This window comes from Lissotriton vulgaris, chromosome 1_1, assembly GCF_964263255.1.
Source record: "Lissotriton vulgaris chromosome 1_1, aLisVul1.2, whole genome shotgun sequence".
NCBI classification, from domain to species: Eukaryota; Metazoa; Chordata; class Amphibia; order Caudata; family Salamandridae; genus Lissotriton; species Lissotriton vulgaris.
The window spans coordinates 123,852,231-123,869,609 of record NC_141685.1 but is presented as its reverse complement, the minus strand read 5'-3'; the positions used below and the strand labels follow the sequence as shown (position 1 = coordinate 123,869,609).

Here is a 17,379-nt window from a genome sequence, read left to right as displayed (position 1 = left end):
TAGATTTCTGGGTTGGGAATGTCCCCTCCATTGACAACGGGCGTTTTCCCCTGTCGAAGTTGCCAACTGCATGTATCTGTTATCCTGACTTTTGATTTTTGGCCTCGGCTTCACGATAATCTATTGTGTGATGCGAGCCCTATGCCTAGATCTATCCCTCAACTAACTCAAGCGCAAAGAAATTAAAGTGTACTTTCATGTGTTAATTTTATTCCAGCTGATTATCAGTTGTTAGGTTTTTCTGACACGATTTTTCCAGACGGAAACATTTGACGGAAAAGCTGCATAAGACTTTGTCTACAGCAGTATCAGCCAAGACTTGTGCTATCTTTTTTTCTAACTGGGGGAACACACAATGCTTCGCCCTGTTAGAAACAGATTCCCCTTCCCTCCCCTACTCTTGCCACCCCCCAAAACCAACTACATGAATATATCTACCACCTGCTGGAAACAGGTGGTAAATATTAGTGAGAAAACCCCTATGAAATGGCAAATTGCGTGTGGTTTGAAGACCAGAAAAATTTGCTCCTCATGGCAGTTCCCCATTCAATGGCGTCCACCTTGCACCTGTACGTTACTAGGGAAATCTATCACAAAGTAAAGGAAACCATTATGTGAGAATTTTCTGCCGCCCCAGTACTGTGCAACTTGTAACAAGGGACTATGAGAGGTCTTGGACCGGGCCTGTGACCTGGAGGGTCACACCAAGTGTGCCCTTATTTAAGGCAGAGGACTGTCATGGGTTTAACAGCTAGAGTAGTGGTAGCGATGCACCCTGTTGTAAGGATCAATAGCCTGATGAGATCTTTGCATCAGGATCACTGGAGTGGGGTCCTACTGACGCACCCATTTAATGCTCTGTTTCTATGTCCCTGTCCAGGCTTTTGCGCTAACATCTCAAGTGCGTGTTAACCATGTTGGTGGGTGTAGCCTGTGAGGGGCATACACAGAATGTGAGAGTGTGCCAGAGTAAACTACATCTCCTTTCTGCCAGTTGTGTATACAAGTGGGACCATCTAGCCCTCTTGTATGCTCCAGTTCAAAGTCCTCTGTTACCAAGGAATAAAGTGCTCTGCAGAGCACTCAGGTGCTTGCTTGCCAACAGGATTGGTGTCTGCCTGACAGTCTATCCAAGTTGAAGGGACATCACAAGTAGGCTGAATTGATTGCTGGTGTGTCTCCCTGCAAGGGCGGGTTGAATTGCCGCCGGACTCTGCAGTACCTTTCACGCAGCCTTATCTTCTGGGAACCGGACCGACGCCTCGCGGCACCCGCTCCGCGGGCACCACTCGTCTCCTTGGGTCCCCCAGTGAGTGTGCACACAGGACTCGAGCCACAATACACCAAGGCTCGTTGCGGGACTGCGAGAACCAGCGGGCAGCGCGCCAACCTGCCACAGCTGGTCCTCTTCCCGCCGCCTCCTCCCTGTGCATTTAAATTGGGGGCTGGACATCGGCTCTGCGTGTGTCTCCCTGCAAGGGCGGGTTGAATAGCCGGCGGACTCTGCAGTACCTTTCACGCAGCCTTATCTTCTGGGAACCGGACCGATGCCTCGCGGCACCCGCTCCGCGGGCACCACTCGTCTCCTTGGGTCCCCCAGTGACTGTGCACACAGGACTCGAGCCACAATCCACCAAGGCTCGTTGCGGGACTGCGAGGACCAGCGGGCAGCGCGCCAACCTGCCACAGCTGGTCCTCTTCCCGCCGCCTCCTTCCTGTGCATTCAAATTGGGGGCTGGACATCGGCTCTGCGTGTGTCTCCCTGCAAGGGCGGGTTGAATAGCCGCCGGACTCTGCAGTACCTTTCACGCAGCCTTATCTTCTGGGAACCGGACCGACGCCTCGCGGCACCCGCTCCGCGGGCACCACTCGTCTCCTTGGGTCCCCCAGTGACTGTGCACACTGGACTCGAGCCACAATCCACCAAGGCTCGTTGCGGGACTGCAAGGACCAGCGGGCAGCGCGCCAACCTGCCACAGCTGGTCCTCTTCCCGCCGCCTCCTCCCTGTGCATTCAAATTGGGGGGCGTGTTCTCCCTTCTAAGAACTATATAGGTGGACCTACATTTCCGGCCCGCGGGACGCGCGTGGATGCGCATGGGCGAAGACCGGGCCAAGAGCGGGCCCGTTTGTGCCCGTTCGTGACCGATCGTGTCCGGGCCGGGCCCCCCCCCCCCTTGTTTTTTCTACTACTCCTTGACATCCTTAGTGTGGGGAGATGTCCTGTCGAGAAACCAGGAGCAAGTCGTCTTTAGCCGGAGCGGCTATTACTGGAGGTAAGGAGAAATTTCTGATTAGAGCTAATACCCTCATTGACACTGAAATAAACGTTCTCGAGAAGCGTTTATCAAAGGAACTATCTGCCTACAAAAGATCTTCCCTTGGTACTATGGCTAATGCTAAAACCCCCGACCGGCTTACAGAGACTAGTAATAACGCCACGGTGGGCCCATCCTTAACAACTACTGAGACCAACCCGGCGTCACTTGATCTGGACATATTGGTTAACGAAATTCTTCCAGAAATTGATATGGTCCTTGATATTAATGTGCCCATTCCCTCAGATTCCGCTGTTATTTGTGATACTATATCAAATGGGGTTAATGACGGGGCTGCAACCAAAAGTAAAAGGCCATATAACTCGAAATCGGGTGGCAAATCAAAATCTGCCAAACATCAACATGATACCTTTAATCCAACACCAGGTTCATCCCAACCTTTACCTAGCTTGGATTTTTCTTTAGAAACCCTGGGAGCCCTCTTTAAATCTTTTTTATTCCCCCTAGAGTCCAAACTGGAACGCATTGAACTTCGTCTGACTAACATTGAGAAAACCTCTGCTGCTATTCTAGCTAGATTCCCCAAGTCTAATATTCTCTCTAATCCCTCTAACCCCCAAATCACCCCCACTAATCTAGGTCCCCCTCTAATGAATACTGCTGTTCCCTCTTTGCAACCCCCTATGGGCAATCTAGCCCCGATTCAAAGCAGCAATTCTAACATTCCTTCTTTGCTACCAGTAGGCCCAGTTCAATTAATGACCACTACTAACGGGGCCACATCCAACGATCATATAGCTCCCCCACCCCCTGATAAGATTGTCCCTAGACCACGTAGGCCTGACCTGCCCCCTGAAGCCAATCGCTTCATGGTAGTTTTGGCCGGTGTCCCTCCCCTAGAGGTTGGAGAAGCTGAGACTTTCCAATCCCTCAAAAGTAAAGTCTTTAGATGGCTGAACTGGAATAGACCCCTCCCGGCCCACCTTCATAATGAAATTATCATGGTTAGAAGGGTACCTTGGCTGGGTAAAACCAGAAAGTTTATAATTGGGGACTGTATCACGGTGAGTTTTCGAGACCCCAGGACAGGTTGCACATATGTGCCGGGTTTAATAGATCCCTCGATACCACCATCCAGACGCTGCCAGTGTCCTTCTTCTTTCCCCCTATCCATATGCATCATGATCAAGGCCGAGGTAATTGGACGAGGGTTGAGCGGAGGGGCAGATTTCGTAGATATGAAGCAAGACCGGTCTTGTTGCCTCTGGAGACCCCCTTCTGCGATTTTAACCGATTTAACTGTCTTAACGGGTTAGATGGAGTCGACTGACTACCTCCAACTTATGTCTCAGTCCCCACCCTCCCTGCTACTGGTAACAGTTTAGTAGCAGCTATGGGTAAAAGTTTATCCATCACTCCTGCACCCGTAATGTCCCCCACCGCTACCTCGGTACATTCACTATCCCAGGGAACTGACCCCCCTGGTAACAGTTTAGTAGCAGCTATGGGTAAAAGTTTATCTATCACTCCAGCCCCCGTAATGCCCCTCACCCCTACCTCGGTACATTCACTATCCCAGGGAGCTGACCCCCCTGTCCCTTCCCACCCTCCTGTTCCTACGGTCTCCTCCGTTGCCATTATGCCATCATTGACATTTTCTAGTGTACCAGAGGCTATTGAACCAGCCTCCTGTACCCCCGGCTTCAAATTTGCCAACTGGAATATTGCTGGCTGGAGCCGGCAAATGTCGTCCTTGGGCTGGAGCGAAATCCTTTCCGAGTTTGATGTCTTATGTTTTCAGGAGACGTGGGTAACAACTGATATCATCTTTGATGGATTTGTGTCATATAACAACCCGGCACAAAGGTCTAATATGGGCAGGGCCAAAGGGGGGCTAGTAATCTTACTTTCTGTGAACCTCCCTGTCCGTGTGAAATTGCACCAGACTGTGGGTTTTCACTCGCAAATTTTAAGCCTGGAACACAAAAGGGGTCATGTAACCCTGTTGAGTAACCATTACAACAATTTGTTCGATGCTTCAAATACCTCAGTTGTGGATGAGTTGGGTTTAGCAGTGAGTAATATTTGTAAAGGCATCCATAAACCTCTTGATATCATCTGGGGAGGGGATTTCAATATTCGTACCTGCCCCCACTCATTCACTAAAATTTGCGGGTATGACGGGGATAATGGGGAAAATCGGGCACATTTTATACACTCCCCTTATGGTGACTCCCATAACTCTTTTATGCTTAACCAGGATCTACTGATACATTACCCGGCCACAGACCATGAGGGTAATCCAGTACCGACTTTTGTAGGAATGAATATGGCCTCTGTTACTGACCATTTATTAGTTTCTGTACATATTGTTCCATTTTGTACGGTTCCTACTCTTGTAGATTTTGGAAGTCGCGATCATAATGCCATCACCATGTTGATCTCTATCTGGGGGTCTCCGGTTAACATTCAGCGTACGATAGTAGAAGACTTAACCCCCTGTAGGCAGAACGGCATCCGCATTAAATGGTGTGTGGATAACTCCGAGAAGCTGCAGCATAAAAATTGTAGGAGCGGGGTCTGTAGCAATACTTAAACGTTTGGATCCAGAGGCATCCTCTCAGTGTATTATAGCCGATTTTGAGGAATTAGGTACTATCATAAAAAGATCCCTTACCATCACCAAAGGCTTATCAAAGAAGGCAAATGCCGGTTGGTTTGATAGTGCATGCACCAAATCCCTCCAAGAACTTAAGCGGGCACTCTCTAAACAACCCAGAGACAGGGAGGCCATTACATACCTCAGGCAGACATACAAACAGCACCTAACACGTAGAAAACATGAGCTAAGGGAGCTTGCCTGGGATGATCTGACTAAAGCTGCAATACTGCATGATAGTAAGCTCTTTTGGAATACGGTCAACAGCCCTTTTCTTGTAAAGGAAGACTTCCCTATACTATCAGCTCAGGTTAGCGAAGATAATTGGGCTTTATATTTTACAGAAATCTTTGACCCGGCTAGGGAGGACTGTGCTAGCTCTTCTGCCGCCCTGTATGAACCTAAGCTATCCCTGGGTATTACTCTTCAAGAAGTGGAAATTGCCATCAGTAAGAGCAAAGGGGGGAAGGCACCGGGACCGGATGGGGTCCCGGTCGACCTGTTTAAATCCAACCTGGCACTTTGGAGCCCGCTCCTGACCCAGGTGTTTAATGCCTCAGTTAGGGATAGTACACCATCTACCTGGAGTGAATCCATAATTCTACTGATCTACAAGAAGGGAGATAGAGGAGAGGCTAAGAACTACCGCCCTATCTCCCTTCTGGATTCCTCACTCAGGATTATGAGCAGGGTCCTACTAATGCGATTGGAGGAATGGGCGGAGGACCATAAAATTCTAGCTGAATCTCAATATGGCTTCCGTATGGGTCTTGGGATAACAGAGCAGTGTATTAATCTCGATCTTATCATCGGGAAAAACACTAAAGCGAAACAGGGCTCTTTATTTCTCTGTTTCGCTGACCTCTCGAGTGCCTTTGATCTAGTGGATCATACTTGTTATGGTCCACTCTATTGGAAATGGGAGCCCCGCCAGCAATAATATACTTCTTGGCCAGACTCTATAATAAATTATCAGCCCAGATCCGCTTTGGCCAGTCTGGGGAATGTACCAGGAAAATCAGGGTTAAATCAGGCATAAGGCAAGGCTGTGTGTTGGCCCCGTTGCTTTTCTCCCTTTTTATAAACTCTATGGAGTCCGAATTGAAGAGGGTACAAGCAGATTCCCCACAGGTTGGTGGTTCCCCTGTGCCGGTCCTGCCATATGCTGATGATACGGTTCTACTCTCGCGTACCCCGAATGGACTCCAAAACCTTATGAACTATTTTTACGATTTTATTAAGGGGAGAAAACTAAAAATTAATAACTCTAAGACCTTCATTATGGCCTGCGGGAAACGGATAAAGCTTTCTAAACCATTTCATTTTAACAATCACAGAATAGAGGTAGTGGACAAATTCTGTTATCTCGGCATAACTTTTAATAACAGAGGGACTTGGGCACCAGAGATTTTAAACGTGAATGCCAAGATGGGCAAAAGCTCCTCCGGAGTATTCCGCTTTGCATCCAAACTAGGTAGTCGTCGCATCCCTGACATGTTAAATATCTATAGACATAGATGTGTATCTATTGCCCTATATGGATCAGGTATATGGGGCTACTGTAATTACAGGGATCTGCAAGTTACAGAGAACCAGTTCCTTAAAAGACTCCTTTGCCTTCCCTCCTCGGCATCCACTGAACTGAGCCATAGAGAGGTGGGCTGGATTATCTTACAGACCTAACGGGATTGAGACCTCTTATGGCTTGGAGGTCAATCTGGGCTAAGGATAAGACTGATTTTACCAGGCAGATCATTTTAGATTGTCTTCGGTTGGACAATGTCCGTAAGATCCCCTGGTTAAATTATGTCTCATCTTCTTACAGTGAAATTTTTAATCTTGATATTTTTGAAGACCCCCTGAGTGCCGTCACTGTACCAAAAAAGGAGCTTAAAAATGTTTTTCTAGGGACCAAATCTAACCTGCGTAGTGTCCAATGTAGCCTCATGTCTACTCACGTATTTTACCACTCTAACATGTTGGACGATTGGGGCATGCCTATGTACTTAAAAGCCATTACCAAACAATCTCACCAGTTTGTTCTCACTAGGTTGAGATTAGGCATTGCCCATAACCTGGTGGCTTTTCCACAGATGAAAATGTATAGCCCAACCCCTTGCCCCTGTGATGGCAAAGCAAAGCAAAGCACATTGCACTTTATGCTTATCTGCCCTTTTTATTTGCACCTTCGTCTCTACTACCTCAAACCTGTTTTTAAGAAATATTCTGTGTTTACTACTGCCCAAGCGATGAAATTGTTATTTGCACTTGATACGTTGGACATTTGTTTCTTTACCGCTACCTTTTTACTAAAAGCTGCCTCTCATAGGAAAAGCCTGGTGTTTTAACCTTGGTCTTTATAAATATCTGATTGTCTGGCCGACATACCTGATACCATTTGAGCTGTTTAGCTTATTGAAATATGTGTTGCACGTTTTGTATTTTATTCTGTATTTTTAATACTGTATGCTTTTATGATTGTTTTGAATAATCGAATAAAGCTTTGAAATTTGAATTTGATTGCTGGTGCCGGTTCTGAAGAGCCTAGAAGCCTGCCTGCCTGTCTGTCAGGTTAGAGAAGGGATTTTGACTATCCAACAGGAGGACGAGGCTGTCCTGGTAGAAGCAAGGTCCAGCGCATCCCTAGCAGCTGTATGGGGCCGGAGGAAGCCAACTACTGGAACTCCATCCAGCAGGACAGGGAGTCAGACGGTCCCCCGAGACTCTCCCAACAGTTCAATGCAGAAAATAATACTCTATGACAACGTCCTTGACGACGCCCAGTCCGGTGAAGAATGTGTGCTGCCAACCAGCCCATGCAGGGCTGCACATGCCAAATTCTTAACTAACCAAAGAGGGTCTGAATCTACGGACTTCCTGGAGAGACTGTGTGGGGCTGTATCTGCCAAATTCCTGAGCGGTCCATGACAGAAGCCCATGAGGGACTACAACTACCCAAGTGTCGACCACCCTGTCTGAGGTTACGCCTGGGGTTCAGCCGGCCACAATGTGGGCTCAATTCCAGATGGTGGGGCCCCCAGAGGGCCTTCACTCACCAACAGGCCAGGTGTACCGCAAAACTTTAGGACTGCTGATCTTCACTGTAAACTGTAAAGAAAAGGCAAAGAGGGTGCCCTACTGAACGCTGCCATGCACCCAGGACGTAAGAGCTCCACAAAAGCCTGCTAGTGGGCCAGAGCTCTCTCAAGCGCGCAGGCGTGCCCTGCGACTGCTGGACAGCTGGAAAGGGACCCTGACAGGACTGACTCATGTTGTGAAGGGGTAAGACACTTAAGACTGAGAGCACTTGTGTATGAGGGTGAATGAACTGCACTTTTGTCCCGCTCTGAACCTGGTCAGAAGCGAGAGTCTCCTTTTTAATTTGTGATTGTATTTAAAAATTGTGTGAAAATACTTCCTACCTGCATTTAATTCTGTGGTGTGAAATACTTCCTTCTTACACTTTACTCTGTTGGGGGCACTTTGAGCTGGTTGATAGACTCTGTGGGAACTTCCGCTCTGTGTTTTGGGAATTGGAGTTAGAGCTCTAGTTTTGCGTGCTAACGCGCACTCACGCATGCATTATCGGCTTTAAATCTTGCCGATTACGCCTTCGCACAGCGGACGCGCGCAGTGGGTGCGCCAGTGGCAAGCCCATCTGCACCCGTCAGCGCCAGGACGTGGCCAGGGGCCAGAACCTCTGCTCGACCCTCTTTAGACAAGTATGGCTATGATAGGGATCAGCTGTTTAGAGTTAAAGGTGAGAGCAGGAGTGAGTGCGTGCATAGTCTGTCTTTAGAGGAGAAGAATATATGTTGCCCTCTATGTAACTATAATTTTAAGCCCCTCCAGACTGCTCCCCCATTGACTAATGGTAAGGGTAAAGTAAAACCTATTTCTATTATTTTACTTAGCTTTCGTTCCCTCCAAAAACATTCTATTCAAATATACCTTCTTCTTGAGGAGAGGAGTTCTGATGTACTCTTTCTCACGGAAACATGGACGAATAAGGATTCTTATGCGGATATAGTGTAAGCTCTCCCTCCAAACTACGCGATTTTTAGGCAAGATCGTGGCATTGGTGGGGGGGGGACTGCTATTATTTGTAAAGACATCTATAGATGTAGAGCCACCAACTGCCACATATCTGATTGTAAAAGCCTTTCGTTTGGCATAAGTTACCCTCCAACCTGTACTTTTTCCGGGATTCTTATATATTGCCCACCAGGAGCACTGGGTAATTTCTGTGAAGACCTCCCAGAGGTAGCTACCAGTGAAGCGAGTCTGTCGTCCAATTTTTCTATCTTGGGTGATTTGAATTCACACTTTCAGGATCTCGATTTCTCCCCCGTGAATGACCTTATTGAATGCTTAGAAACATTTCAATTCAAGCAAATAGTGACTGGCCCTACTCATAATCTGGGACATTTGCTTGATCCCTTATTGACAAATCTCACAGACATCGCTTGGTTGAGTCTATTGAGATTCCTTGGTCTGATCACTGCCTTTTAGCTTTTATCTGGACCCCCCAAGAGTCCTTACAACCGTCGGTTAGAACTAAACAATTTGGCCGTATATGGTCTAAACTTCCAGTGGAAAGATGGGCACCAGTCTTACAGAGTCCACTCCCATTCCTCATTCTGATCCAACTAAGACGAATGAGAATTTTTACAATTGGCTGGAGTCTTCCCTTGACATAATTCTCCCAAAGAAAGAGCTTTGTCACCGTGTAGGCCCAAATAAGAAAGCTTGGTATACTCATACTCTGGGACAGCTCAAGAAATCTTGTAAACAACTCGAAAGGACATGGAGGAAGGCCTCTACAGCAATAAGGGCAAATATAGAGAGGCAATTAAGGTCTATAAAAAGGAAATAAAAGCTGCCCAGGCCAGCTATTATCACGGAAAAATCATCTCAGCATCTAATTCCCCTCAGGAAATGTTTAAAATTATAAAATCTCTTCACCCCCCCCCCCCCCCCCCCCTAGTTTCCCTGTTGATGGTGATAATGCTTTAAAGCGTTGTGAGGAGTTAGCTAACTTTTTTTCCATTAAAGTTCACAACATCTATTCTAGTTTTCACCAAAGGATCCTAGATACAAATATTTCACTGCTGCCACAACAGGCTATGCTGGATGAGTTCCCTCTACTTTCCCTGCCTGTACTGCAGGATCTTTTGAAGTGTCTGAAATCAGGATCTCCTGCAGGCCCTGCCCCACCGGCCACTCTGAATTTGGTCTCAGAGATAGTGTGCCCAGTTATGCAGGATGTAATAAATGCCTCGCTTTGCACGGGCCAGGTGCCCTGTCTTTGGAAACAGGCTAGAGTCAGGGCCCTCTTAAAAAAGAGCAATTTGGATCCGAAGGACTGGGCCAACTATCGCCCCATTTCTTTACTGCCAGGAATTAGTAAACTAACAGAAAAATATGTGAATTCCGTATTGGCAGCTCATCTTGAGGAAAATGACTACCTCCACCCGACTCAGAGTGGATTCAGGCTTCATCAGGGCATGGAGACGGCCCTCCTTGCTGTGGTGGAAGAATCCAGAAAGATCATGGATGATGGAGGCTGCGCTGCTATTATTTTATTAGATCTCAGTGCAGCCTTCGACACCGTGAACCTTCATATCTTGATCCAAAGACTCAGGGAGGTGGGAGTCGCAGGCACTGCCTTAAAATGGCTACAGTCCTTCTTGACAGATAGATCTTTTACCGTCTTTAAAGAAGGAGCCCTTTTGCAGCAAAGTCCTTTGCAGTTCCCCAGGGGTCGTCACTGAGCCCTACCATGTTGAACATCTATATGAGGCCTTTGGCGGGGGTGGTACTCCCCTGGGGAATCCACATTGTGACCTATGCTGATGACACCCAATTGGTGGTGTCTCTTAGTCAGCAAGATAAATCTGAGCCGGGCTTAGCTGCCTGCCTTGCTAAGGTATCTGAATGGATGGACCTGTCCTTTCTCAAGTTAAATGGGGCCAAGACAGAAACCATGATCCTGGGCCATGCATCCCCCAACAATTTAGATCTTATGTGGTCCAGTTGTCTTAGTTCTCCGCCAGCTCCGAAGAAACAAATGTAGAGTTTGGGTGATTGGTTGTATTGCAACTTGAACCTCTCTTCGCCCGCATTTAAAGTGGCGGGGACCTGTTATGGTCTTCTTACGTGGATACGTAAGATCCTTTCCTTGCTCCCATTTGATGCCAGACGGTTGTTGGTCCAGGCCCTCATCATGTCTCGGCTGGACTCCGCGAACGCAGTCTATTTTGGTGGGCCACAGGGAACTATTAAGAGATTACCTGCAGACAGGTGGCGACAAGTTATCGGATGAAGTGCCACCCCAACAGGTAGTGATGTCAACTACTTTCGAAATAATGGGTCCTTTCCATACGCTGTCTCATATAGACAAAGACCGCTTCGTTCTCTTTTTATTTTATTATTTACTCGGACCTTGCCAAGTGCATTCTGCGTCTTGCCACATATACCGCTACTTGTCACAAGTGGCGGTATATGCGGCAAGACGCAAAATGGCCTTAGCAAGGTCTGAATAAATATGGTCCAGCGAAGGTCAGACTCAGTGTGCTGGGCCTCAATCCAGTGGTTCACCAGGGGTGCAGCTCGTTTGCCTAACCTATTATTGGATTTGTGTTCACCCATACAGAGTCTGCATTCCCTGCCCGTTTCTCCAATATAACCTATGTCGCTGGGACTAGAAGATGACGACTTAGATGCAGCATGCTGCTAGCGAGAGAGGTGGCTATACAGGCCGGTTTCAAACTCATTCAGCTAAAATTACCTCACAGGGCATACATTACAAGGACCCGGCTGTACTGTATCGGGCAAATTGACAATGACCCTTGCCATAGAGGGTTCCGGCAGAACAGTACCCTACTCTACATGCTCTGGAACTGCCCCAGGCTTCAGGGTTTCTGGAGGGTGGAGGGTAGCTGGATTTCAGAGGTCCTAAAATTCACCCTGGAATTCACACCACAGATGGTGACTCTGGGAATTTGGGAGGGAAGATACAATAGATTGCTACAGGCTTTTGGTCTGCAATGAGGCACTGATGGTAGCCTGCCAAGATGTGATCTGATACTGTAGGCAGGACAGTATTCAGTCTTTGAGTGAACAGGAAGTGACACTAAATTGGTACATGATGCCTGAAATCTGGAGTGTCGGTCCCGGCGATGCCTGAGCAAGTTTGGAAAGGTGTAGGGCCCCTGGCGAACAACAGAAACGACAGATCTCTGAGCCCAGAGGAGACAACAGTACGACTCCCAGTGGGAGGCCTGGGAGAGCAAGCTGAGGTCTACCAAGGTATATTTGGGTCTGAAGAGCCGCAGATTGTCAGTTTGTGGGATTTACTTTATATCATTATTAATCCATTATTGTCATTTCTGTCGGGTATGCAGTGGATGCTTGTTTGTTGGGACATGTTCGTGCGGAGAACTCCATAAAGAAAGGTTTATATTTATTCATTAATTTTTTAATGATGAGCGTCTTTTGCTTAGAATGACCTCACGGTGCTTCAGCACGCCAGACAAGCATATCAATAGAGTCTTAACAAAGTGACTGAAATAAAGCAACCAGAACAACACAAAGTGAAGGAGTGCAAAGGGGAGCTGCTTCTGGGACATTGCTTGTCGACCAGTGAATGAGTGAATTTACTGACATTAGTTCCTCTTCAACACTACAAAGGCCAACTTAGTATTGGGAGAATGTGATTAATGCCCCGCTGATGACTGCTTTTTTTTGCTAATTGCATATGTTTAGAGTGAGAATACAATGCAAAGTGCAGAGTTTCAGAAAGTACAAAGGAAGGAATTACAGTCTATATAAGAGCTGAGAGGGCACTGTAAGTTACAACTGTTACAACCGGTCACTGACAAAGCAAACCGATCCTACATGGGCTATACCTATAGTCCAGTTTGGGGCTCGGATTATTCCTCTGCCAACCCACGCCTCCATCAGAATAATAATAAAAAAGATAAACAAAGGCATTGATCGAGACCATCCTGCGTCCCGCTCCCGAGGCAACAAACAAGCTGAGATACTAGACAACTGACTCATGAACCTCAGCATTTCAGCAACACAGATCACATGGTCATCCCCGGTGAGTAATCTCAATCAATATATCCTGTCACTGACCAATATGGGCTACCCCACCTGAACTGGTCACCTCAGGTAACCATTGGACTGTTTCAGCTTTTTTTTTGTAAAAGTTGTTTTTATTGTTATTTCATAAAAGTAAAACCACAGAAAGCGGCAATCCCGCTCAACTTCCCTCGCAGGGGGGACTGTATAGGGTATACAGACATCAGTGAATTCGGCTCGCTAGTAAATCCGGCCAAGGCCCGCAAGCTACATATCAGGCATAAAGGCACAGTCCAAGTCCGATGCGGGGGCCCAAGGCCTTCAGAGGACCTCGGATCTGGGCGGAGTACCGCCAGTGCACCGAATAGCTGGTATGGCAGACATAGTCTGCATCCCCCATTTACCTGCTTATCCTACTTTGCGGTAGTAGCAAGAACCCTTCCCAACAACCTTGCCCACCCCCCAACCGTTCCCGCCCCCCCCCCTCGCCCCCCCCCCCGGTCGTGGTAACACACATTCACGCATAAAATCAGTCAATCAGAGCGACTCAGGTCTGAAATAGATGAAGGCCTCTCAAGGAGGGCGGACAAACCGCAGAAGGCAAGCCGCTGGATAGGAGGCGGACCAGGGGACCCCATCGGAAGGAAAAGTTTTTGAAATTACCCCGAAAGATGTCTGCCATTCGTTCCATACTAAGGAGCCTGCATAGCCTCGCGTGCCAGAGAGCAAGCGCCGGGGCCTCCCTTTTCTTCCAGGCTGCCGCTAATGTCAGCTTGGCGTAAATAACAAGGACCCCCTGCTAGACAACTGGATTTGTTATACAGGGAAAATAGACAATGTAATAATAGCAGACAGTTAGATAACGTAGCCAGGGAGAAACAACATATAGGAAGCACAGCAACCAATTAAAAAGTACAAAATTGAATTTATTTGCAAATATACATATTTAAGGTAAAAACATTTTAAACTCAAAAAACATAAACATAAGAACAAATTAAGAAACCAATTAATTCAATGCAAAGGGATTATCTTTCTAACACAGTTACACAAAAATTCATAAAACAGTGGCAGACAAAAATAATCGCGTACGAGATCTAATAATAATGGTAGGGCTTTTTGTTTCATTTCTTACCTACAGTATCGAAAGTTATAAGCTAGACGCCCATGAATATCCCGTCCTCGGCGCTTTGTCGTACATATATGCAATAATCCTTTTGCATTTAATCGGTAAGTTTCCTCACCTTAAACAGTGCAAATGTTTTAATAAAGTTCACCTCTCCACTATATATTGATGAATCTTGGACGGTCTTTCTATCAACAGCACTTAATATTGACAGAAGACTTCGTCATTGACCGAGGTGCAATCACACATGTTGATTCAACACGTGGTAAGATTCAGATAACTTAGAGGCCAATAGAATTTAGATTAGCTTGGGTTTTTTTATTTTCATGAAAAAACAACTAAATACTCTCATCGATCTTCCCTCCCAGCACTAAAACCCCGACGGCCCGTTGATATAATCAAACATCTGAATCATGTGCCTGAATCAGTGAATATCTTGAATGCATCAATTATTTTGGTAAGATAAACAGGCCCGACATATCCAAGCACTGAATAAATAGGATATCTATTATTGTGATATATCCTCAATAGGAATGTTTTGATTATCGCAGATTAAAACTTTAATGGAGTAAAAAGTGACTGCGCCTACACGACAACAAGAAATATATTTCTATCCAACTGTGACACTTATCTAAGGAATACGGAGTGAACATTTTTACCCATGTTCCCCTTGGTCAGGTATGAATACAACTAAATAAGAAAGCTCATAGTTTTTCTATCATTGATTGTGAGTATTGGTAGTTCCTTGTGTTAACTATCTTGAATGGGGGTCATTAATTCATGTTTTGCACGGCCCGATTAATATGACACTGCTCAAATATAAATTATTTAGTCTGTTCCTTGTGCAGCTATATTCAATAACTGCATAAGTAGGGAAGAATTGTTTGGTAAGCACAGCCTTAGGCATAGTTTTATGCATATGTATCAGTATATTAAAGATAGGAGTGAAAAATACTCCCCTGTGTGTTTTTAATTTATTTTACATATGTCTTTCAGATTTTAATGTGGCTCCTGAGGAAGGCGTTCTCGTTAAAACGCCGAAACGCGCGTCGATGATTATTTTTGTCTGCCACTGTTTTATGAATTTTTGTGTAACTGTGTTAGAAAGATAATCCCTTTGTATTGAATTAATTGTTTCTTAATTTGTTCTTATGTTTATGTTTTTTGAGTTTAAAATGTTTTTACCTTAAATATGTATATTTACAAATAAATTCAATTTTGTACTTTTTAATTGGTTGCTGTGCTTCCTATATGTTGTTTCTCCCTGGCTACGTTATCTAACTGTCTGCTATTATTACATTGGCTAATGTCAGCTTGGCCACCCCCCGTACATAGCCAGAGAATCTTTTTATCAGCTCGTGTCTGGTGTTCAAGGTCAGGGTCTCGAAGGCCTAGAAGAACATGGTCCAGTGTGTCCTTGATAGGGTAGCCCAAGATTTCTTTGATGTGAGACAGGATTTCCGCCCAGTAAGGATGGATGATCGGGCAATCCCACCATATGTGACGAAAATCACCCAGTAGCCCACAGCCCCTCCAGCACCTGTCCGAAGAGTTCGGAAAAATCTTCTTTAATTTAGATGGGTACATATACCAGTCCATTGTGGTTTTAAGATGGGCCTCCCTAAGATCTAACGAGTGGTTGTGTTTTGCAATGTCGTGCCATAGATGAGACCACTCTTCGTCTGAAATGGAGCGGCCGAGGAGGTCCTCCCAGAGGCCCATATATCGTGGCCTAGGAGAAACAATGGTAGAGAGGAGGAGGTCGTACAAGAAGGAGATGGTTCAACGCATGGTGGAAGTTTTTGCAAGAAATGCCTCAAAGGCAGTGGGCGGTCTGGTGGCAGCATCTCTAACCGAGGGCAATAACGCCCAGTGAAGCAGCTGGGTGTGGTGGAATTGCTCCAGCGGGGGAGACCAAGTAGTCCTGCATACAGTTGGCAAACGTGAGTGGTGCATCCCCATGGAATAGGTGCGTAAGGGCGTAACAGCCCCCGGCCCTCCAGGCATCAAAAGGACCCTCCCGTTTCGCAGGAGGGAAAGCAGGATTAAAATGAATAGGTGTATACGGGGACGGAAAGGACGTCCACCGGTCATCATAGGAGATCGAGTCCCACACCTTCAGAGTGGTGCTCGTGGGAGTACTAATGTACGTATTTTTGGGTCTATCCCCTTTGGGCTTCCACGCCAAGTCCCAAATCGTCCTCCCCGCTACCGAGCGGTCCATATGCAGCCAGTGCTTCTCGGACATGGGCTGTGACCACTCCACGAGGACCCGAAGCTGTGCCGCTTTGTAGTACGAGTGCATATCCGGGAGGCCCACTCCCCCTTCCTCTGTGGGCGTTGCAGGGTGATGAAGGAGAAGCGAGCTCGACCACCCTGCCAGATGAAGCGAAGCATCATGGATTTGAGGCGGCCAAAGAAGTCGTTCTCAGGGAGTATGGGCAAGGCCTGGAAAAGGTACAGTAGTTTGGGTAAGAGAGACATTTTGATCGTGTGGATCCGTCCTAGCCACGAGATAAACATGGGTTTCCAGCGGGCTAGGTCACCCTGAATCTTCGTCAAGAGTGGGGGGAAGTTGGCGGCAAACAGCTTTCCAATGGTGGGGGTCAGATGGACCCCAAAGTACACTAAGGAGGTGAGGGACCACGGGAGCGGCGACAGCGGTCGCAGGCGTTCGACCTCAGCTGAGGGGAACGTAAGGTTGAGAATATAGGATTTATTTAAGTTGACCTTAAATCCTGCCACCTTCTCGAAACGCCCTAGGGCCTCCTGGACATAGGGAAGGGAGTGGTCGGGATCCGCCAGGGATAGCAGAACATATTCCACGAAAAGGGAGATTTTATGCTGTTCCCCCGTGAATGGCAATCCCCGGATATCTGGGTTCTCCCTTACCGCTACCGCCAAGGGTTTGATACTTAAGGCAAAGAGCAGGGGTGAAAGGGGACAGCCCTGCCGCGTGCTGCGGGAGTGTGGGAAGTAGGCAGAACAATGACGGTTGACCGCGACTCTCGAGCGAGGGCTGCTGTAGTTTGCCCTGAGCATCATGAGAAACGTAGCCGAGAAGCCAAAGGCCTTCAAGGTCCGGAACATGAAGTTCCAATCCACACGGTCGAAGGCCTTCTCGGCATCATGGCCCACTAGGACCGCCGGGATCCTGAAGCGGGTGGCCTTCTCAATGAGGTGGACCACTCTCCTGGTGTTGTCATGCGTCTGACGGCCCTTGATAAAGCC

General features: G+C 47.1%; 1 protein-coding gene across 3 annotated transcripts in view; it reads right to left on the bottom strand.

Annotated features, from left to right (window-relative positions):
* Nucleotides 1-17,379, bottom strand: part of LOC147737734 (uncharacterized) — a 33,902-nt gene that overhangs the window by 3,013 nt on the left and 13,510 nt on the right. The window lies entirely within an intron of this gene.